The sequence below is a fragment of the Trachurus trachurus genome (genome assembly GCF_905171665.1).
Source record: "Trachurus trachurus genome assembly, chromosome: 3".
Lineage (NCBI taxonomy): Eukaryota > Metazoa > Chordata > Actinopteri > Carangiformes > Carangidae > Trachurus > Trachurus trachurus.
In genome coordinates this window covers 20,374,679-20,398,553 of record NC_139893.1, presented here as the reverse complement: position 1 = coordinate 20,398,553, position 23,875 = coordinate 20,374,679, and the positions used below count along the sequence as shown (strand labels likewise).

At 39.8% G+C, this 23,875-nt stretch overlaps 1 protein-coding gene across 2 annotated transcripts in view; it reads right to left on the bottom strand.

Moving 5' to 3' along the window:
- The window catches only part of sall1a (spalt-like transcription factor 1a), a 169,498-nt gene that overhangs the window by 98,303 nt on the left and 47,320 nt on the right, over positions 1-23,875 (bottom strand). The window lies entirely within an intron of this gene.

The following is a 23,875-nucleotide window of genomic DNA, read 5'->3' as shown; positions in this document are numbered from 1 at the left end:
ATGAGAACTGCACACATGACAGCTGGTGGTGCAAACAGGTGAGTTGAATTTATGTGAGCTGAGAGCACCATGGCAACATGTGACTGAATGGATGATTGTGAGCGACAATAACGCCATCATTATGTCAAACTCAACACATAATGATATTCTTTTTAACATTTAAATCTGATGTGAATCAGTCAGTGAGAAAGAGTTGAAAGAGTGACCAGTTTCTATCTGTGACATCCCCAGTTCAGCTCATTATAAGTTACTTTGTCAAATCAGTTCATTACTCCCTTGCTGGCTGGTGTGATATGTTCTTTGTAATGGTCTTTAGTTGATGGTCAGTTGCTATACTTGCCTTTGTTTCACTTCACACACTGAGCGGATCTCCATGGTAATAACTAATTAGGGATGATTCCTAGTTGTGCCCTTTGCCCTTGGTAATTTGCCTTTTTCATCCACATTCTCCTTGTGTTGTAATGCTACACCATCCACCCCTCTGAGCACAGTTTAAATTATTCACCTCTCTAAAATAGGCCTCTGGGTGCACGAAGCTCAACTGACCTCTAACCTTCTCAATTCAGGTCGTTTCGCCCAAAATCTATATTTTTCAATTTGTGGAATTCAAGACAATCAGTTAAACCTGATCACTGAAAAGTATCACTGTTGCTCTGTCTTAAATCTGAGGTTTTGTCAGTCTACATCTGCAGAGTACAAACAATTAAATTTAACTTACCCCAAATAGAACCAGTTGAATGTGATGACACACTTTATTTAATAGGATAAAAGGCATCCTTGACCACGCAGATAACCCTCTACAGGTTTTTGAATGTGACCTAAACCAAGAAGGTAACATTTTGGGTTTCTTTACTTGTCCAATTGAAAAGTTGAACATTAAAAAAAATTGAATCATGATTTAAATCCTGGAGTATCAAAGCACCTCCCTGTGTACACCACACCATTCACCTGGCTAAGAATTGACCATGCAGGCTTTGCTCAGTTTTAGTCTCTTTTGCTTATTGTTCTCTATGTAACACAAATCAACCAAGCATGTGCTAAATCTGTATCTCGTCTTTGTTGCTTGCTGCTTTTGTCTGACTCAAGACAGATTGGCAGGACCGTTCATTCACCCAATCTTGTGTCATCCCAGTAGACGTTACAGTGGCTTTACATTTTGAGAATATATTGTTGGTTCTAACAAAGCAAAGAAAATTGCTGTGACATATTTTGCCATTATCAAAAAAATCTAATTGCCTTAAATAATATGAAACATTATTCAACATATTAAAATTAGAATTGTTGGCAAACCAACAATAGGGGTCAAAATTTCACCCAGGACAAAACAAACAGGTCTAAAAGGTTAATGTGGTGTACATGACTGTGTCAGTGTGTGAGCTCAGCAGCTCGTATGTGACTGTTTGAGCAGTGTTTGGTGCTTGGAGGTGCACAGGCTTGAGAATGCAGCGGGTGCCACCGCTGACACAGAGACACTTGGACACACAGGCTCTAATCCTTTTGAACCAGCCTATGAACTAACATGGGACCATATGTTTGGGAGGGCACAAATGCTGTCTTGTGCTTTCTTAAGGGGGGGGGGGATGAGAACATTTAGCCTGCCTCTCTTTCCGCCTGCAATCAGATCAGTCATGAAGTCATCATGTGAACATACATGAGAGTTCTCTGAAGGAAGAAAAAAAAGATTAAAAAAAGAGCTCCCACTCTCCCTGGGAGAGGACAGAAAAGTAAATTACATAAAACAGACATGTCATTCTGATTCCACTCAAATTGTGGATTACTGCTTTGATTAATCACTCTTTAATCTGACTGCTGAATTTATATGTCCCCCATCACGAATAAATGAGCTTATTCCTCTCTAGCAAAGGACCGTGATTATTTCTTTCTTCTCCCTTTGCTATTTTTCATTGCCTGAGGATTGCAACTCAATTATCTGCGTGTCAGACAATTATCTGCGGCTTTAATCTAATCTTCATTACACCCCAGTCATATTTCAATTAAACGCGCTATCATAGCATGAACACATACTGTACTTAAACCTGTTGAGTCTTCAGTTAATATTGTGCTAAGAGCTACTGCGGAGCGTAACAGATGTCATAATTATGCACTTAATAAACATATTTCACACTTGTGTCAAGACCTCGTTATGCTGCGGTATTAATCTAATGGCAATATGCTTCAGTTGTGATCTGTAACACTGCCAGAGTGTGCTCGGGTCTCTCCTTAACTGTGACACACAGAGCAAGTATGAGTGCGCCGGGTTAAGGAGGTTCAAGCATTACTAGATTACTCAGCGGACTCACTGAACATCACTGCTGCCATAAATGCCGTTGTAGCAACGTAACCTGTGAGACTGCTTTTCAGAAACGTGAACATGACATGCACATTTCCATGTCCATTGTACAAATTGCCAAATACATAATATCAGTATAAAATATTCAACTTTTTTCTCTTTATTTATTCATTTATATATTTGTTGGCTATTAATATTATTATTATTATTATTACTGTTACTGTTGGCGATGTTGTGTTGTTATTGTTTTGCAAACTGCTCTACTCTGTCTTATGTACACTACCTGGGTTGGGGGGTTGGGGATGGGGCAGATACAGTTCTATTACAATAATACTGTACCCTGCTTTGCTGGACGCTGAATCACTGCCTCTATTCATTTGAAAACGACCAATATTTGATCACAGAAAAAAAAAGATAAAACGGGATTTTGTGCTGTTATCGTGTTGTAAGCATGATACTATTTTTGTCAGACACAAGTTTTCTGTAACCTTGTAAATTTTAGTGATTCACTGAGAAGTTGGCTGAGCTTAAGAGGAGGGTCACAGCATGCAGTCTGTCAGAAAGGGTCAAGCAACACAGGGAAGTTTTAGTGCAGAGGATTACTGGGTTTTGTGCTGGATTTACCCGCCTGTTTAGACAAGGTCAAATGCCCTTGTCACAAAGTGCGATTGTATTTTCAACCATTTTTGGGGGCAACAAATCCACAACACACACATTGTTATAGATGGTGTGCTGGCCAAATTTTTATTCGAACTTTGTCAAACAGAGTGCTGTCAGTCTGCAGCAAGAATGACTTGCATTCAGTTTGGGTTGGAAATCTGTATAGTGTTATACTATCACACTGTCATATTTCCAAAATTCAAATTTTATGAACCTATTTCTGTATTCTGACCAAGTAAAACATAAAATGATGATGGGACTGAACAAAATGAGAGTCAAGATATAAGGTTGATGTTGAAGAGCTTGTTTTCCAACTTTTCTATTCCATTAAGTGTATTTTTAAAGAACAGCAAGGACACTTAACTCATAAACATTTATTATAAAATAAGATGCTGGAGCTTATTTGATTGAATGTTTCAGTTTTGCTTATGCCAAAATTATTGTATCAATCCTCCTTGAGCTTATTCCACATTTTGGTTGCTGTCCCTCCTCTCAAGGTCTTTTTTTATCTTAGATAAACAGCTTTCATCTGAGTCCCTGCATGGTATTATTTATAATAAACAATGTTATCACAGGAGTGGGAGGTGTAGTTCATCTTATCTTCTCATACAGGATAAATTACAGTTCAAACTCTAACTCGTTTTTTTTGAGTAAAATAGAAAACAAGGAAATGATATTTAGACAACCGCAATTAGTGTTGTTGACTTGTGGATATGTTATTCAGCGATGGATTATCAATAAAATCTGTTTTTCGTGCACTTGATCTCCTCAGAGATTATCCATGTATTTTCCTTAAAGGATAAGAATTCCTAATTTCTCAATAACACTGCTGCAAAGGAATACTGTATTGATCAATGTCACGTACAGCAATGCACCAAATAACAACAGACAAACATCTAAACAGAGGTCTTTTTCTTATTTCATTCTGTCTTTTTTTTTATTTTTACAAACTTTCTACATTTTATGGAAATGTACCACAAGTCCAAACTACTAAGAAAAGTTGAGCTATCTGGTCTTTAGTTGCAATCAAGGAAAGCCAGCCAAGTATGTCTCCACGTCTAACTCAGCATGATAATGCACTAACTCTGTTGCCAGTTCAATGAATCCAGACACTGGCTGCCTGAGTTTCCTCCTGCTAAGAAGGGAGAATAGATTACCAATAGCTCAGGCAGGGAGGCAAACAAACATACAAATAAGCTGCACTCAGTCGGAGAACGCCTAGCAATTAAAGCAAATGCCTGTGATGCCCACCAGATAGGAAATGTGTGGGACATGAACCAAATGTGCAGAGCAGACCTGCCAACTGGCCCACATTGAGCGGAAGAGCTCCAGGGAAGGCTGTCAGACATGTAGGAAACATCATGCAAGAAAGCAAACTTCAAATCTTGAATTAGTTAAATCAGAAACAAAGGATGTTGTGAAGGTCTTAATGAAATTATTATAGAAATTCATATTATCAGATGAATCTATGGATAATAGCTGGACACAGTCTTTGCTCCGCTCTGAGTGGGGGAACTATCAAAAGCAGAGGAAAACCAAGACACCCATGTTTCTCTCTGGCTAGTGTATAACCACCTGATTGATGCCCTGAAACAAAGTTCGCCAGCTAATGGATGCTGTGTGGTGATCTAACCGAATCTGGGAAGTATTTGAAGTTGAGCTTGATAATCTCTGCAATCTCAAAGGGATATCCTGGCGACTAATTTTTTAGAATCAACACTAATATGAATAATATGCGTGAGAGGCCCAGGGCCATTGGCTGCTCTGCTCTGAACATTGTGTGCAGAGCAACAGAGGGCAGAACACCCACACAAATGCATGCACAAACACACATGCAGGTGTGTAGTTAAGAAAAATAGAGCTATTTACTTATACTGCTGATATTTACCGGAGTTGTGGTGGCTACAGTAGATGGGGCTGAAGGTGGAAGGAACATTGGAAGGAAAGAGGCAAATGATTTGAACATTTGAAAGTCTAAAAAATAAAAGTCTACACATGTTCCTGCTTGTGTGTGTAAGTGCAGTAGTAGGGTGCATGTTTTGTATGTTTGTTGGTATATGTGTGTTTGTGCATGGACATATACGACTATATGTGCAGTCCCAAAGGAGGGGATGGAGAGGTGTACAGGGGAAGTGGGTGAGAGGAGGGGGAGGTAGGGAGCAGAGGCAATCAGGGATTATTGTCACTGACAGGGCTGCACCTTGATGGGCTAGGCGCTGCATTGTTTGTCACCTAACCAACCTCAATCAATCAATCATCTCCCTCAGCCCGTATCACCAATCAATCAGCTCAGCGCTACGCCCACAGAGGGCCCTTCTTTGCTTTGCTGCCTGGCTCAGGTTACACCAGCCAATCAAGTGTCACCACACCAAGTAAGACCCATATCAGAGCACTTGGACACAACTCAATATTCACAGACTGACTGATGCATTTTAAAGTGCTCGTGTAAAAAAAAAAACTCATTGTAGGGACTGTTTTGTATTTATGTATTTTTTTTAAATGAACAGTAAAGAGCCAGGTGGACCACAACAGGTAATTATCCATACTGATGTGTAGTTATCAGAATTACAATTACCTAACAATGCTGTTGTAAGGTAATGTTTTCTGCCTGCCTGCTGTTTGTTAAGCCTTCTAGGCTACTTCCTCTGCTGCATCTTACATGCATTTTCGCTGCATATTTTTTGTTAACCTCCAACATATGTACAGTACTGTAGCTCTGAGGCATTGTTTAAATGACTGAGTAAGAAATGGTTCTAAGGCAGAGGTAAGTGTGATGAATGTTTTGTTTCACAACAAGTGTTATTAAAGAAGGTTCAAAAAAAAAAATTCTTCTCAGCACCTGATGAGAAAATTATTGTCAATGTTACACATTTAATGAATCACACTTCCCAGAGGTAATTTTTGCACAGTAGTTGCCAAACTGACAAAAACTGTTATATATTTAATTGTTTTAAAATGTCAGTCAGGATGTAAAAGTTGCTGCATCTTTGTATCGTTAACAATAGCACATGCTTAGAAAATGCAAATGCTAAGAAAAAAAAAAAGATCCAATTCATTAAAAATATTCAATTTCAACATTAAGTTCAATATAAATAATCCTGAAAAAATATTTAAAAGGATTCTTGCTATACTGTAACCTGTATTCACACATTTATCTCAGAAACGATGTCTTAGAACAGCATGAAAAAAAGATGTGCATATGATTTTGTCCATAATGAATGTAAATGTATTGGATGACTGTGTCCACCAGCTCTTTCTATTGATCTTCTGCATGTTGTGTGGAAGGTGTGTTTCATCCGATGAGGATTGTCTCCCTCTCAGAGCCCCAACTGGGGCTGATGTTTCTTTTTTCAGCACATTAGGTTGCAGCCTTAGGGGTGCTTTGACCAGTGGATCAATGGCTCTCGCGCTCTTGTCACCATTCATTTGGAGTGAGCGAGCGCTGGCTCCAGTCCTCGTCTGCCGCTGGCCCTCCTTTCACCTGGCCTCCACTCTCTCCCTGAGCTCCCCTGACAGCTGGCTGCCACAACCAGCAGCAGACAGACGACAAGTCCTTGGGCTCCACAAATGCATGCACGCCCCTGCACAAACACACACATCGCTGTGGCGGGTGGCTGTGATGCATCTGGATGCTGACGCCACGCACCCCCACTTTTTCTTTTTTTTTTCTTTTTTTTCCTCTCACTCACACTCCCCCTCAACTGTTTCTCTTCCCCCTTCTACGCGTCTACCCGTCTGTCTCTGCTGCTCTCACTCTCTGTCTGGGTTTTTCAGTTTCTTCCTCTGGTCTCTGGAGTCAGGAAGGAGCAGATCATCTAGTTGGAGGGGAACCAGCTGTGGGCCAGAGTGGCTCCGACGTCAGCTTACACCCGTGATCCAACATGTAACCACTCCTGCTGCTGCTCCTACACTAGCTGGCTCTAGCATGTTGTTCACATCAGGAAACACAAACCCAACCTCATGTTAGAGTGACAATAAAAAGAGGAAAATATGTTCAGGATTTGTGTGTATTTTTAAGTCTTTCATTCGTTCAAGTGAGATGTCAAACAAGTCGGTGTATTTAGAATACAAAATTAAGTTTTCAACTTCTGGTATGTGAAGCCAAACCAGATCAAACTGCTTTTACTGCGACATTAAAACTGTTTACTATTCAGGAACAACAAGCGCTCCTAAATATCCCCACTAGTTATTGTGCCCTTGTGCTACAGAACATATTGCACTGTATGTAAAAATGAACAAACATCGGCTGGGCGTCAGCCATCGACGAGGAGGCTTGTTTTATCACCTGTACTTTATTACAGTTTGCCATCTGCACGGAGGTATGTTAATAGCTAGCTGCGACTATTTACACATATGAAAAAGTACATCCATCTGCCATGTTCCGCCAGTCTCACATGAATCAGTCCCGCCTTCCCCAAAGAACAACTGCTGTTTATTCACAAGGTGACAGGCAGCACCAAAGCCTGGCGACACCTGCACCTTACATCCTGCCGTCTGACATATGTGAACCTCACACACACACACACACACACACACACACACACACACACACACACACACAGAGAAACATCTCACCTTGCCATGTCACACCCTCCCCGCAGCCCACCCTCTCCATCATCATGTTTCTCAAGGTTACAATACACAGTGTGTTTTGGCCCCCTTGACATTTGTGTTTGCCACTTTGTTTTGAGAGGATTCATATAAAGAGGCACTCGTGTCAACGGAGCAAGAACCTATCATTTCTAATCAGTCAAAAAGGGATTATGAGGTTAATTACTTATATACTCATTTAGGTTAATGCTTTAGCCAGGACTTGGCTTAACACACTACCAGGTGACAAAGGCTGGCTGGGTACACTAGGCCATTTAAGGCAACCACAAGATCCATAGCAATTACTATCTCGCACAAGTACTGTATACACATTCCTTATAACGTGACAGAAAAATGCCTTGTGGAAAAACTAAGATGCTTTTAACAGCAGCAATAACCAAATAATATATGGTTATGCATAACGTGCTCTACTCTGCATCAAATTACAGCTTCTTTTTTGGCATACATATCAGTGCGCTATATTGGATGAATAATAATCTATATAAACTAAATATCAGTGTGGAAACTGAAAAATAAATCTTGATTATGCACATGGAAACAACCCTGGCTGCAGTGTGTACCAGCCTCACATTATGCCATAAGTGTGCGGGTAAATCACCCACTGAGAGAACGTAAGGCTCCGCATCAGTCAACAATAAGCCACAATCTCACTATGTGGTTTCTACAGCAGCATAAACAGCAAGGTTTTTTTCAGAGGCGGCAGACAAAGAAGAGAAGTTTGTTGTTTTCCCCAAAAGCTTCATAACTACAGCGTACTAATAATGATAAAAATAATACATAAATAAAAACTCTTTAGCTCTTGCCATGTATGATAATACATTATCTTGCATGTGCTCTTAGCTGATTTGATTTTCTCCATATGAAACTGTTATAATACTGTTAATAAAACTCAAACTGTTACCTGACATGGGAAATACATCATGTCAGGGCAGTAACCAGAGCCAGGTAGTACAGTGCGCTATGTTAGAGGTGAGGGAACATTAAGCATTAATCCCCACCTGACACTAATACTTGATGTATGATTGACCCTGAAGCAGGACACTGCACATTACAATCTGGGCCATATGGCAAGACATTAGCCCTTCAACCCTCCAGCAGGATAATCTCTCCATTCTGGCAATGCTTTTTCTTCACAGATTTCTTTGCACAATAATTGCATGACAGTATTAACGTACTGGGACAGATTTAGAACGCCCTGCGTCACTGCATAGAGGAGGGGCTTTTGCAAGAGGAAGTAAGGAAACATAATCTGTGATCAAAGAAGCCATGCACACGTCCTGTACATAACCTCTGGTATTCACTGATTTATCTTTTGACACAAACGTGATATTTCTTGTTATGAAGAAGCATAATAATAAACACATAAAATATAAACTGTGGGGAAGAAAATAATACCTTTAAAGAAAATACATATTTTTTCAACTTTAAAGGACAAGTAAGTGTAGCTAGCTACAGTACAGTACATATTTGGAGATTTATACAACTGACAGAATAAGGGGGTATAAAAACAAAGTGCTTCACATAGTAGTGTGTTTAAAACAATCCAATTATCTGACGCTACCCTGGGAGTTCACAAGGCACAATAACTACTCTGGCCCCTGTATCTCCAGAACAGCAAGCCCACTGTTCCCCTGCAACCTCCCTGTCCCACACTCATAGAGCCGTCCCAAAATGACTATAACAACCACATCACCCCCCACCAAGCAATACACACACACCACAGCTACCAATCCCCTGGAGCTGCACACACACCCAAATACACACACCACAAACACATGCATAAACTCACCACCACCATCAAGCTGCCCCCCCAAACCCCTCAATCCCCCAACCCTGAAACACTAGTCTTCCTGCAGTGGAGAGTGGGTGAAACCTCAGCCCACTCCGTTCCAACCCCAGCTAGTAATGAACAAATTCACTGCGCATTACTCTGGACTTGATCTCTAGCAAAATAGTGCTGGAACAAACAATTTGGTTTGTCAACACCTTTCTCTGGACTCCTCCATCAATGTCAGGGGTCCAAATTTAAACGGCAAAGTGCATTTGACTGCAGGACCCTGAGCTGATTAGACTTCCCAGCTCAGCGAATTGCTCCAGACAGGACGGCAGCTCTGATTGCTAACCCGGCTTGAAAATAGTCTCCGCTGCCCGGGATTAGCATGAATATTTTGATATAGATCGATAAGCAATCTCCACTCCATAAGAAATGCCAGCAGCCTTCATTTGGCTGATCAAAGGCACATCAGCCAGTGGGCGACAGCTGGCTATTGTTTTTCAGCCAGCGCTCTGTTGAGAGAGTGAATCCATGGGAGGGATCCCCAAGCACGGCTCCGCTACTCTTCCCACCTAATCGTGGAAACAATCACTGCTTCACAGGATCCCATCTCCCAGGGATGGACCCAGTCAAATAAGGGAGGCAAGAGGGCCTGACCGCAAGGGGACAGAGTTCATTACTGCTGTGGTCTCAAGCCGCTTGGACACCGGGTGCTGATGACCCGGAAGTAAAGGCAGGGTCAGCAATCTATCTGTTTACCTTTTCTACACCTAAACGTATTTCATTGGATTAGACACTAGACTGACCAAGGGGTTGAGGTTGATCACCCCTCTGGTGGGCAGGAGCAAAGCGAACGGCATGGGAATCTTTATGAGATCTTTTTTTTTTTTTTTAGGGGGAGCTCAAAAAAGTGGACAGGGGGGGTTATTAAGTAAAGAGATACACAGAATCATACACTGTGGCGTCATCAGCAGGCTTTCATCTGTAATCCTAAAAACCTGCATATATATACAGCTGCCACTCTCCATATAAATGTCTCCGTCTTGCATATCCTTAACAAGATGGGGTGACTGGACTGATCACTCCCCTCACAACACTAACCCCACTGATTTGCCAGACCCCATAAAAGGGCGCAGGTGTGACCCAGGCGTTTAGTAGTTAACTTGCATGGAGTGAGACCACACGCCACTGACAGACTGGAAGCTCCCACACGGGACCAGTGTGGTAGGTTGAAAAAAAAAAAAACAACAACACAGGGAATAGTGCACCAATTGTAAATTGCAGGTTTAATTCATTAGGAAGTGTCACTTTATTCTGGGGCAGCCCAAGCAGGCCGATTAAAAGGTGGTAATCAGGATTAATTAGGAGAATATATATGTGAGGATTAGCAGGCCTATCCCCTACATGGCCCGGCAGCTCACTCTTATACCTTGCATCTCTCTCTCTCTCTCTCTCTCTCTATTCTGTATTCCTGCATTATTCTATCTCTCCCTGCTGGTGAGAATTCAACTCTGCTGCCCTCATCTTGCATTGTTCTCTCTCTGCCTCCCCAGCTCACCAGTCTCTCAAACTCTTTTTTTTTAGTCTCACGACATTTATGATAGTTGCTTCGACAACTTCTACATGCTTGACATTGGTGATAGGGGATTCTGAGTGAACACTTCTGGGACTTTTATTTTCTCAAAAATGGTAACAAAGGCTGTACAGTACATGTCATGAGAAGCAAACTGCAAATTGCATCAGTAACCACCACAAAATATTTCAAAAATCATTTTCTGATTTGATTTGTTTCTATTTAAAAGACCTCTCTTTTTTTTGGCATGTTTCCATTTTATTTATTTTTTCCCACCACTGGAGCAATTTAATGGGTCAAAAGAGTTGAATCTGGAACAACTGTGGCTGTATTATATCAATTTAATCAACAATCTTAAGTATTAATTAATTCATTTACAGCATTCAGTTAAATGAAGCACTATACCTGCTGGTGGAGAACCGCCAGAAAGATGCAGAAGAACAGATGCATAATGGGAGACTTTTACACTAACAACCACTTGATGTCATCACAAATTTCACTCCGCTCCCCTCTGGCCAGATTTATTACTGAAATCTTCCAAACTCCTGGTTTATCACAGTGTTTATATTATTACTTCAACATGTTTCAGTTAACATAACCTTGAATCACTGCAGTTCAAGTGCAAGGATGGGCTGTTTTGTTTGCAGTGCAGGCCCATCATTGATGTTAGCAGATGATGCATGCCCTGTTCCTTGGCACAAGCTCAGACCAAATCTTTCATCCTCAAGTGTGGTCGGGGCGGCCCTCAACATTTGAGCTTGAATATAAATTCAATAAACAGGCTTTATTTTCATTTTGGTTCGATGAGAAAATAATAAAGTTGGCAGCACAGCTCAGAATCTTGTTCAATCTATGAGCAGGAGTTAAGATCTGGTGTTTGGTTACAGGAGGTTGACTTTGAGGCGGCCTCTTTTGAGAGCAGAATGGCTGAATATAGACAAGGTCAAAACACACATAAAAAGCGTCAAGTGCTGTCCGGCAGACAACCTCACATTCAAGCCCATTAGAAATGACATGTCACTGCCAGGACTGAAGTGATCCGACCACACAGGATGAGCAAAGTCCAAGCTCATGACAAAACTGTCCATGCACATCTGTAACATTTGTAGAGAAATATAAATAAAACAAATCTGCACTACAGTTCATAGATGTTACTGTTAGCTGAACTTAAATCAGCAGAGAGACTTCGACAGGCACTAAACAAGTCAGGAAGTGTCTACTGGATGCAATCAACAGGGATACATTATAAGCAGTTTAGATATTTCCTCCTCATCCAATACTTACAAACACAGTTTACTTCACTGTGCAATTTAATGATTTTTGTAGATCTGAAAACAGGTTTGGGTGAAGCTGAGGACTTAAATAATAGCAGGAGTGGTATTGAACCTCTTCGAGGAAGATCAAATGAAGCTTTCATTAGTTTAGTACTGCGCCGGGGCTCATTGATGACTTGTCAGACAGTCTTCCCTTCAATACGCAGCGAGAGGCTCTAAAAATCATCCTTTTACTGAGCCCTCTCAGCTGTAAATTCAGCCTGGCTCAATACTGCGCCACCCTCCCCCCCCTAAACCTCCATTATTTCTTACCATGGATTAACCCTATGCTGCTGATCAAAAGGAAGCTTCTCCGTGTATCTGCTCAGACCTAGACCCGTCCATCCATTAGACACTCATAATGAAATCTTCAACTTATTATTATGGAAAAATCCATTGTTTGTCCACAGGTACCACATTTAGTGGGAGAGCATGATCTTCCGGAGGATTAAGGAAATGCTTCAGGGGGTTTTGCTGCTCTTCAGGGGGAGGGAGGGAGGGGGGGGGGTGTGTGGGGGGGGTGCCGGTGGTGGGAAAGGGGAGGGGTGAGACTGCCTAACAAAATCAAGGGTCTTATGCACCTTTTGTGGGGTGAGACTGTTTCCAATTAAGACAGCATGAGCCGCACAATATCACATTGTCACGCAGTAAACAGAGCTCTGCTTCCCACAGAAACAGGATTGCATCCCTCTTTAGGGGCTAATGACTGTGTCACTGTCCTATTTTCCTGCACTGTCTGAACAACTTAATACAGACATAACCTGAACGAGCATTAAGGCGCGCTGAACTAGCATGAGATACTGATCATATTTAGTGTGTTCAAGAGTTGACCTGTGCATGACTACAATCCTTACTCATTCTCATTGCATTAGGCTGCCCTTGTGTTTGAAGTGTACTTACAGTAAATATGATACATACACGAGAGCTAAAAGCTCTACATAAAACTGTCCTCAAAGTGCATATTAACCCATCTTTGTTTACAAGAGACAAGTTGGAGAAAAAGACAATTTGGCACAATGGCCATAAAACGCCGCTCCACATCTCACTGGCATGCAGACACACACACACACACACAAACGCACACCAGCGCACACTCTGCAGACATAACGCAGACACGAGGCTAAATCACTTGGGACGGGAGCATTTAAGACGGAGTGTCACATTTCTATGTAATAAATAGCAGAGATTGATTTGACCTCCCAGCCAGGTCTTGCAGTTTACTTATACACAAGTTAAGAAAAATGGAAGCTGTCCCTCTCTGGGGATCCCTTGGAAGGAAATCAGATAGCCTGTTGTGGGTTTAAGGGCTGCAACGGTCCAGCAGTGTCAATATGGCCCTGCTATCAGGCGGCCTAACTCTCCACCAGCTTCTACAGCAAGATGAGAGGATCAGAGAGGAGCGAGCACCACACATTTCTAGCTGTTATTGCAGCAGTGGCTTCAGAACAGGGGGCTGAGGAAGGTCAAAGGGTTTCTGTTACTGTCTCTAATGACGACACACATTTGTTTTGCATTATTCACTAACAATTACCACCATCCCAATATTGCAAATTTAGCTTCTTTTTTTTTTACCACCACCTTCTTTTAGAGGGCAACAAACTCACTGGATTTGTCATCCATTACAGAGGCTGAGTGAATCCATCGTCAGAAAATATTACAGTGAATTTGCAAAAGATCCATCCAAGGGTGGGACATGAGAGCAGATACTACTGTAGCAGGTGTTAAGAAAGATCCCGGTATGGAGCACATCAGCAGAAGGCAAATGGTTTCTTCCTCTTTACAGCAGATATCTGCAATCTTAAACAGGGGGTGATGTCTCTGTGAGCATTTACAGTGACATAAGGGGAGGAAATTGCCTGAGACACAGGGCAAAAATGTATATACGTCTGGCACCCAGCTGTGGGACAAAGCTCCTGAAACACGCTGTCTGCAATACTGTACACCACACTACACACACACAACAATGTCCGGCTGCCTTTACACTGATCTAAGCCACACACCTGTCCCCCTCATCTCCTGAGAATACTGCATAGGTTAGATCGAACATACCATTAAAGACACAACAGAGAAGCATAACGGAGAAAGTGGTTCACATGAACAAGAGCGGAAATACACAGAAGCTGTTCCCATACTGCAACATGTGGTGCCCATAAACCCCACATCCTATTTAGAGTAATTATATTGCTACAGCCACATGAATTATCAATGACGCAACATGTGTGACAACATCTTCAAAATATGTCAGCCGCAGCAAACGGGAGCTAACGTTTCAGATGACTCCAGTTTCCATTACAGGCTTAGTGAGAGATAAAACTACAGCTGAAGAATATGATTGATGAAGTAAAACATTGACAGAGTTATCTACGTTTCGTCTGATAAATACCAACTGGACACGCACTCTCACCAAATCATATAGCACTACTCCTAGACGTACCTGTGCTTGCACACCTCTGGCTAAGCATGTATGTGCACATTGGCAGGATGCACAAAAAACAAGTTCATAGTGGATCAAAATGTCAAAAATATACATTTTCTGCCGCTTTATTCAACAAAGACTTATAGCCCCGATACATGAGAAATAATGTATGTCTCTTTCATTTCGAGCGCATTTTACACGCCATTGCAGGAAATGCTGGAATGCTGTGAACACATTAGCCGCTATTGACTACCCAGCTTGCCTTCCTCTCAGCACTGCAGAACAGAGAGAAACCAGCCAGTGATGAACGATGGCAGCACAGTCAATGAAAAATCAACTGGGAAGCACAAAGCTCTTAATGCTCAGCCATATTGGCTGCTGACGGGAGCAAATAACATCAGCATAGCACTTACAGAGACCAATCATACATTTCCACCACCAACGACACAGGTTCTGGACCGCAATAAATTCTTTCCCCTGATTAAACAGTAAATCCTGCATGCCTATCAGGGTCCCATTAAGTGGGGGGCCGCTTTCAAAAACATCATTAATCAAGCGAGAGATATGGCGAGAAATATCAGTCATCGATTGTAACTGCTTATGACAGTTTACACAGCTTTATATCTGCAGGGAGTGCTCACTGATCTATCAATTACCAGCAGCCCTTACCGCATGCTAATTGTGCATTTTCCCCTCTAATGCATTTGCACTGTTATCTTATAGGCTAATGAAACCAAACAAATCAATAAATATAAATTATACATGCAAAGATGTACTGCTGTGAACATAAAGCCTCTAATTAATTGCACTTGATTAATTTATATACTTTAATTATCTCTCCTCGCTGCAGATGGCATAAATATCTGGACAATCTGCTTATTGCTATGTCAGTCATAAAACGGCAGACGCAGTGAAACTATTAGGTGAGGCTAGCTTTGTCACTGGAAAACACACAGTTGCTGACATAAAAAGGCCTTGCCCCTGAATAATTTAAAGAGAGCAAATTGCCAGACAATGCAGGGGCTTGGGATTGTTGTAATTTCTATGCTCGTTTGTTATGCTGAGTAGTATGTCCATTTTGCATGAGCAGAGCAAAACTCACCGCTACATTTTTAGTTACCATTCTTTATGTCCTTCCCCTAAATGGTTGGTCTAATACATTTCGGCAATTTCTCTGTACACATTTACAGCAAAGCATTTGTGTGTAAAGTGCAACTGAGCATCAAATAATGGACATCCATATCTGTTGGCACTCATCTGTGTGATATGCCTGCAGAATTTCTAAAAAGTTTCTCTGCAGCCAAGTTTCAATCAAGTCATATTACTGAAGTGAAAAACAATTCTGACATTCCTAATTTTATCATTAAGCCAGTGTGAGTGTGTGTATGCTATGAGTTGTGGGTGCTTCTGTTTAAACTCTTAGTTAATTGGTAAACAGCCTGTTAGCATTGTTAGCATTCCTTATTTAAATCAATTGCTGCATAGCCACAAGTTCTAAAATGTGAAGCTTGAGAGAAAAATGTAGGCTATCCTTGAATGTCAAACCAAGTTTAAGGGACACAGTGGGACAATATTACTTGTGTCTGTTTAAATTTAATACAACCACATTGAATAGCAGTGGTATGATAATGCAATGGACTGCAGAAAGTAGAAAGTTAACTATGAAGCAGAGTTAGCCAAATAACTTGCCTTCCAAGGGTGCATGAGGGGAAAGATAGTGAGGCTTCTGGGGGTTTACATCTTGATGCTGCTAATGAGGGTGTTTTTAGTATAATTACCCCAACAGGGTGCTTGGCAGTATAATTACCAGAAAGACATTACAGAGGAACATTAGTGTGTCCAGGTACAGTAAATATGTCGAGATACAGGATGACGAGGTCTGCTCTTTTTCTGAAGCCGGGTCTTTTCTAAACAAGCTTTTATTTTTTGTGCAGTGGATAAAATTACCATTACAATATAAACTTGAAACAATAACAAGTTCCCTGATAATGCTTTACTTATAAAGAGTTCTAAATTGTGGACCTACAAAATGGTTGCATGTGAACATTTAAATGTGGTCAGTCCAGTTCTTAGATGTGTGGGGCCCTTTTTTTTTTAAATGCCAGAGTCAAGTGGGAGTCCAAACAATCACAATTTTACGACTGAGACTCAAACTGCAGCAAATCAGCTGCCCACAGTAGAATGTACTTTATGAAGTAAGCATATACCTAGCAGGGATGTCTAGCACTTTTGTGTAGGCGACTCCAGACATATAGTTTAGACCACATAAATGCCACAATGTCTGTAAAATCACCTGGACTTTTTGGCCCCAACTTCAAACATTGCCTGTGCACTCTATTTACCCTAAAAGACCTTTAATGTGGTCAGGTTGTTCAAAAAAAAAAATCATAGGTGGATGTGTGGCATCTGAATTGGGTATAATGTTGAACCACATTACTGTTTCAGATCAGCCCTCTCCTACTGTCCAGTTGAAGTTGTAGAGTTTCCATCGTGTGTTGAGTAAAGCGGTGGTGGACTGGGGAAAAAAACCTGCGGTTCACACAGGATGTCTAAACTAAAACAAAAAGTCACGTTTCTCAGCAGATGGACCCCGTTGACATTTATAATGAATATCCTTTCATTAGAGAATGAGATGCTGAGGGTTGATGTGTCAATATACAGTGTATCACCTTCCCATTCCTCTCTTCCTTTGCCTCACGTTTTGTCCTTGCACTTGGTGTCTTTGTGTGCTGTAAAAGTCTAAAAATAGTCAATGTTAAGTTTAACTCTACTTTCCTGTATTTGGTTATTAAATTGACTGATTCAAACATAGCTCCTTTTTTCACCATACACCACAACAATATAAACAGAATTTGGGGAGAGAAACACTATTTCTCAGATATTGTGTCTTTACTCTATCTTCCCTCCCCTCCAAGCAAAGACTTTTAATCATCCCGATATGATTTAGTCACTTTTAAACAATAATGATCATGGACAGAGCGTCATTTGGGAGGAGGTGATCAATCAGAGGCTCATTCTGCTTTAATTCATGTAGATGCACACCTAATACTCATTACAAAGATGCAATTTCCAGCCAGTCAACATTAGATTAATGGGGAACCGTCTCTCCTAGTGTGTCTTTGCACAGTGCCATGCCTCCAGCAGGATAGATGACTTTCATACAGACAGACCGAGTCCACAGGCTCATATATTTAATAGACACGCTTATGACAAACTGATTATTCAACAATTCACATTCAACATATTCATCAGAGAGCAGTCAAAATGACACAGAGCAGACATTTGATAATTTTATTGTCTTGGTCTGACATAATTACAGGATATGTGTCAAATGTTTCCATCCAAAATCTTTTCAGAATAACCTCAAGTTCCTAATTAACTCAAATATTTAATTTGTTAGTAAAGATTAGACAACGTGTTTCACCCATATATTTGTTTATTTACGTACGTGTGTGTGTTGTGATTATTTTGTGTATCTTATTTTACTATATGGACAAGTTTACATTTTGAATTGTTTTTATTTAGAGGGAGTCTGTTTTTTAAAACATTATTTGTTTTGCAAATCCCTTTGTGTGAAATGTGTTTGAGTTTTCTTCAGTTCCTCAAAAAACAGAAAAAGTAGTTTGATGCTTCTGCTTTTTTGAATCTAGTACAAAGGGTTTTTCAAATATCTTCTTATGGAATGACAGAACCTTTTACAACACCAGTTTATAATTCAGAATAAAGAATTATGTTTGTTGCCCCAGATATAAAAGTCACTATTACACTGAAGTATTTAAGATCTAAGAACCATTTATATCAAAATGTATCCTTGTGTGTGTGTGTGTGTGTGTGTGTGTGTGTGTGTGTGTGTGTGTGTGTGTGTGTGTGTGTGTGTGTGTGTGTGTGTGTGTGTGTGTGTGTGTGTGTGTGTAACTTGTCTTTTAAAATAAAATGTATTCACTTACAGTATGGTCCTTGCTGTTATTTTTCATGAAAATACTCAATTGCTTAGTGTATATTTTGCTATGTGGAATTAGCAAAGATCAATCAATTTTACAGTAATTTATTTCTCCATTCAACAATTTCTATAAAGTGTCCCTCTGTTCCCAGTGACCAGTGGAATCTTCCTCAACTGCAAAATTAAGTTGAAATTGTACATTACCCACTTTGATAGGGACAAAAGAAAAAAAAAAAAAAATTGTTAATCAAGATGAAAAATCACAGCACACAAAGTATTTTACACACCTGCAGCGTTATTTGAAAATGTGATTTTTCTGTTTGTTAGTGAGTAAAGGATTCAAAGAAAGAGAAAGATCAGGTGTGTGAGAATCTACTGGCCAATACATTCTATGAATTGTGAGACTGAATAGACACTTGTTGACTTTAATTGTCATTTTCCTGCTGCAGCTTTGATTTTCCCTCATATCAGCCGAGGCTGGTGGCATGGCTGAGGGGGGGCGGGGGGATTACAGCATGGGGAGAGGCTGTCCTGAAGAGCTCCAGGTGGCTGGAGATGAGTGTGTTGGAGTTGAGTCTGCCCTGGGCTATGTCACACTGGCTGTGGGTTGGACCAGCATCCCTGCCCATGGCCCTCCCCTTCCTCTCGACTATATCCTCCTCCCTCGGCAGGCCCAGCCATCCATCCTGCATTAATTGGGTTTGGTGCTAGAATCCTCCTGTCACAGCACACGCTCACGTCCAGCCGCCAGCCGTAAAGACAAGCATGTTTAGCGCAACAATTATGATAATTGCTGCAGAGCACTCAGCTAAGGGAATAAGCAAATCTGATTAAGGGCCCTTCTGCATGATCAAATATTAATCTGGTGTGTCTTCACTTTGACCTGGCTTGAAACATAAGAAGCTCTTATGGTCTTATGCATTAACAGATTTGCACAGGCTGAACTCATAGCAACTAATAATATTGGACATGCAAGTCTGAAGAAATCTTCTGGGAACAGAATCCACTTACAATAAAACTAAATAAAAATAGCATGGATTATAATCAAACTAAGCTTTATGACGACTCACTTACCTCTAATTACTAATGACAGTAAACACCTATAACGATGAAAATTCTCAGAACCGCCTGTTGGATTGGACTTAATACAATGTTGGTCTAAACCTTTTACTGAGGCTTGTTTCTGCTATAAACAGCTGATCACAGACACATGCAAAAGCCCACCCTACTTTCTAAATACATAGAAAACAGACAACCCGACCGATTGATAGATAGAAAGAAGATTTTATCCATTCCTTCAATTATTTCATTCAAGATAATAATTTTAAGAAACATCAAGTCTTGGTCTGATTTTTTTTTTTTTTTTTGCACAAATTATTCAAACACCAGATATGTTTCGACATACAACTAAAGTGTCTTCATTTTTTACAGCTGCATACTTTAAGAACTATAATATAAATAGGGTTAATAGTGTCAAATTAAATTTATAACCCTAGATCCTTGTGTGACGGGGAAATAAACATGAAATTCCTCAGTGAACTGACAAGACGCTGCTTTTCGAAAAACAGTGCCTGGGAAAACCAGTAAAAGTTTTTGCCTGAAGTTTGTCAGTTTCTGCCAAAACCTTGTAGTTAATCACTGTCAAAAAATGTGATGAAATGCAAAATTAAACTAGATGATGATCAGATGCTGCTTGCAGTCATATTGTCATTGTTTTTTTTTTAAACATAAACTGTACTAGAAAATTAATTTAATTAAAACCAAACATCCCACATTAGTTAACAAATCAATGGTTTACCATACACTCCAGTCTACAGTAGAGAGCAAGCAATGAACCAGACAGCAACTGGCAGTTTAAAGGAGATTAGAATGATATTAAATCAACACAAATACCCAGTATTTAACAACACAAAACAGCTTGTAAGAATCATTGGATTATGAATCTGGATTACATCTCTATGCCCTCATTGCTGAGAGACTAGGCCTATGGGAGGGGGGGAGGCTCCAGATGACCTAATCTACTTACAAAGCATATTTAACTCACTATGATTTATACATAAGATAAGGCTTATTCCAAGGTCAAATCTTAATTCAAAACATATTGTTTACTCTGTTGGGCATTAGAGCAACAGATGTCTGCTGCCCACCGCTCCCCAATAAATACATTTCAGGATGAAAATAAAACAGTGGAACTGTGAGATGAGTGCAGGCAGCATATGTAATGGGCAAGGGATGTGAATCTGAATAATGCAAACCACAGGACACACCAAATAACATTAATACAAACAGTACAGTACTTAGCTGTATACAGGAGCAGTGATGGGCAACTTTCAGAATACAAAGTGAGTCCTGCAAAATCGAAACATTAAACTAAACAACATAAACTGATATGGGGATTTCTAATTAGATTCTAATTAGATTTCTAATGAAGTGTACAAACTTTATGACTAAGAATGTAAAGGCTATCATGGTGCTTAATGAAATTTTAATGCATGCACTTACACCAGCTCTGGATTCTAGGAATCCAACACGCGCTCCGAGTTCAGATCTTTGGAGAATGGTTTCCAAGCATGTGATTCTTTTAATAACAAAATGTAATTTCATTTTTAGCTTGTTTTTATAACGGACTCTCTAAAGTGATGCACAGTGAACCACTGATGCCTGATTCAGAGCATAGTACTGTGAAACAAGTCTATAGCTGTTTGTGAGAATGATCCTTCCTAGCTAATATGAGATTAACCCAGATGCTTTGCTCAAGAATAAAAACACACTCACTGCTAACTTGATGATACAGTACATGCACAGAAATGCCAGAGAATGACAGCAGGCTTATAGCAAAAAAAAAAAAAAAAGTAAAGTTTAAAAAAAATAAATAAAGCTATACTTAATACAATTCTTAAATATTTAGGTGGGCAGACATATAGTGAGGCAGAGTATTCCATGAACCCAACATTGTGTTTTGCAGTGGGGAAACCAGAGCAATCTGAGGAGGCTCACAGATAAACGATGAGGAACAAATTCACAGAAAGAGAAGAAGAATGCTATCTCTTATCCTCAGGACTTTGATGCTGCTGAGACATGGAATACATTCATATACAGAGCACACATAGGTAAGATAAAATAAAGTATACTTAGAGGTTTGTTTAGTTTTTAAAAAATAATAAAGTCACTTTTTCTGCCAATACAGTAATCATAAGGGAAAAGATTGTCTTAAATTGTCTTGAAATTGGGAGCCCGAAAAGTAAATAATCACAACACTGTTTTCGCCAACTTTCCATTACATTAATAGTAGATGATAAAATGAGGTCTTTGTCTCTGTTGCGGAAGTAGTGACAGCAGAGACAGGCGCAGTGTGAACTGCTCAACTACTGTAATACTAACCGACACACAGACACAGCAACCAGAGCATCAGGGCCAAAAAACACCAGAAAGTAACTATTAAAATTGAACTAAAGAAAATCAGAATGACACCCGTGCCAAACCTAGAGTAGGATTTATTTTTCTATGTTTCTATATTAAATATTCTGATGGCAAAATAAAATACTGATAAGCTTCAGATTAAAAAAGAGTATTGAAACAAACTCAGTTCCACTGAACGGTTTAATCATTATTATACATGATCAGTGCTCATGGGATCCCACCCTGTTACTTGACTGCAAGTAACCATAGAAACGAAACTAATGCTTTACACTATGTTAATGGTTAAGCTCCCTTACAATTAAACAAACACCGTTGAGCCAGTGATGATGTTAGCCAAACAAGTGAAAATGGGTAACAAAATCCTGCATTCTTTTGTTTGTTTTTTTGTTGTCTATGGTAATTGACAATAGTAGTAATGATAATAATGTAATCTGGATACTATTCTTTGCGACTGCCCATCTATTGTTGTTTATAAACAGGTATATGGTTTTGCCATATTACTCTGTGTAAATATAAATCAAGGGAATTTAATTAAATAAATTTTTCATGTTGTGTCTCTTTTTTGATGGAATAATAGTTGTAAATCTATTGAAGTGACACAAAATCAGCAGTGAGCTCATGTTTGGCCAGAGGAAAACAGAGTGTTAGTCTTCTCTGAGTGGAGCAGACCCTACTACTGTCAGCCTGCGGTCATTCCACAGCCCAATCTAAACACTGAAATAGGAGAGGAGATTGAGTATTTTCATGGCACGCTGCATTGCACCCTGACGCCACAAGACTGGCCAGTGTTAGAGTGACCACAGCTCATCTGGCTATATAGGAGAAGGTCAGTTATCCTTCCTGGACGCCTGAGGAAGAGTGACAGGCAGCGTATACTTTCTGAACCACGTGTGAGCATATGTGAACAGAAGACTGCTTCTCTGCTATCTATGTCTCTTGTTCTGTCCTCTTACACAATTGAATTATAGCAGCACCCCTCTAATTCTGAACAGTTCCCAAAGATTTAATATGCCACTGGAATTTGATATATGACTTAATTTAGATGGAAACCTCATGACATGCAGCTTGTGACTGACTGTTGAAACTGTCATTAACTCTTTGTGCGCATATTAATACTTTTGGACTGGATCAGGATCAGAATGTATTAAATGTTATTAAATAGTATATGATCACAATTTTCATAAACAAAAGTGCAACACAGACCATTATTTGCTAGTATATTTGTAAATCAATGGGATGATTATTATGCTATATTTTTGATAGACTAATTGGTGATCAAAACTGTGGAAGATAATCAGCCGACAACATTTGTGTCACGGTTAAATTTGTGTTGCAGTTAAGATATATGTAAATATGCACACAAAAAATCTCATAAACCAACAGTAAAATAAGCAATATATATAGCCATTTAAACATTTTTGAAACTCACCCTAGTTTCAGTGTGTGAAAAACATTTTTTACATTTTTTATCATGTCAAACAAATAGTTTGAGATGGAGATTTAAGAAACACTAATTGTTATAGATAGTGAATGGTTGTATGTAAGCAATCCCCTTGACTGAGTTCTCCGTAGAAAATGTTTGTTTGGTAAATATAGCAATGATACTTGCAAACAATAATAAAAACGCCATACGCTTTATTCCTGCTGTTTGTGTTTTCCTTGTAACTTTTAGAAAGAAAGCACTTGAGGGCCAGTTACTCATTTGCATAGAGAAAACATCACATTGAAATTTTAAAATATTCCAATTGTATCAACATTACTAAAATATGAACAACTGTGGTATTAATAATTATGAATATGATAATTATTAATATTCAATTCTGTAATCAGTGGACGTGTGCTGCTACAAGTGGCTGAGGTTTATTTCCACTTTGGTGC